Source organism: Macrobrachium nipponense, chromosome 10, assembly GCF_015104395.2.
Source record: "Macrobrachium nipponense isolate FS-2020 chromosome 10, ASM1510439v2, whole genome shotgun sequence".
Classification (NCBI taxonomy): Eukaryota; Metazoa; Arthropoda; class Malacostraca; order Decapoda; family Palaemonidae; genus Macrobrachium; species Macrobrachium nipponense.
Window position 1 is genome coordinate 4,185,781 of NC_087204.1, and position 1,775 is coordinate 4,187,555.

The window sequence follows — 1,775 nt, forward strand, 5'->3', positions numbered from 1 at the left end:
TAGTAGCTCCTTGACGATGTCTGAATAAAGACGAAAGCGCTTGGATTTCTGACTATCATTTTCCCGTGGTATTCGCTTATTTATGAAGTCACGTGCATTTACTGTGATTTTTTAAGCATAATGGAAACCACACACAACTTCTACGCCTTTTCTTTGAATTTTCCGAGCCTTGTTCTATTCGTGACATCCTTCTGTAATGCTCTTATCATCGCTCACAAACTGAAACTCCGACTCAACTTTCTACGGAAGTGCATGAACGAGCAAGTGATGCCCAAGTCGATTTTACCAGTGAGAATTCTTCGCCTAGCAGAGCGACCTTTCGACGAGTTTCAACGCATCATACTTCAGAAACACATCGACATCACAAAAGTGGAAGTAGATAATGCGTTCCGTACACTTAGAAGCAGACGGTATAGCTTTAATCAGACGGTTCCTGTCGATTGGAAGAATAGGATGCTGGATTACTGCTACGGAAAATTGAGAAAGTGCTGGAACCGTCTTGAAAGGAAGCTCCAAGTCAAGCTGAAAAATCTTATTGCTGAAAGCGACTGGACTAAGCATGCCAACGTGGACTTCATGATTAATTTATCTGACAAACCAGTGGATAGTGCTAAGACAGCGGCTTTGGGATATGGGTTAAGCTTTGGTGTATTTAATGGTAACCTGGACTGTGTCGACATCTCAAAATCCTTTTGTTATTTAGAAAAATTGAATCAAAACCTATGCCATGATGATATCAATATTTGTAAAGGTATTGTGTATGGTGCTATGAGTAAACCTTCTCCCCCTAATGTACCCGTGAGATTTCTCCAGGCTTTTAAGAAAATTAAAGAAGACGAAACAGTGAAGGTGACAAAAGCAGATAAATCTAATGCAGTGGTAATAATGAATTTAAGTGACTATATAAGTAAAATAATGACATTGCTAAATGACACTGATACTTATACGAAACTGAGGTCTGACCCTACACAGACAGTTAACTCCCATTTTAATAAACAAATTAAATCCATTTTGAAGGGCTTGGACCATTTAATTAAACAGTTTACACCGCAATGCGCCTCCCTACCTTACATGTATGGTTTAGTCAAGACACATAAAATCAATAACCCTATCAGACCAATCATTAGTTCAGTGGGCTCAGTTATGTATAATTTATCTAAATGGCTTGTAAAAATTCTTACTCCTTTGGTAGGAAATATTTCTAACACGAATGTTAAAAACAATGTTGATTTTTTAAACAAATTGAATAGTTTAAATTTGAATTATGATTTTAATATGGTTAGTTTTGATGTTGTCTCTTTATTTACAAAAGTGCCTGTAGATGACTTACTTGAATATTTGGAAGAGGAATTAGAGCGTCATGACATTCCCTTAAGTGTAGCAAATCCCATTAGTCTCATAAGGTTATGTATCAAAGATAGTAAATTTTGTTTCAATGGGGAATTTTTGTACAAAAGTTTGGCATGGCTATGGGTTATCCCTTATCTCCTGTCCTTAGCAATATTTACATGGAATTTTTTGAGACAAAACTCTTACCAAGAATTTTGCCACCAAAAAGTTATTTGGTTTAGATACGTGGATGATATATTCTGTATTTGGCCAGTTCACGAAAACCTCCAGGAATTCCTTAATAATCTCAATAATTTAGTCCCTTCTATAAAATTTACTGTAGAGGAAGAAAGAAATTGTAATTTGAATTTTCTTGATGTAACTGTCCATAGAAATGATAGAAATTTCACCTTTTCAGTCTTTCGAAAATCAACTAATATTGCCTC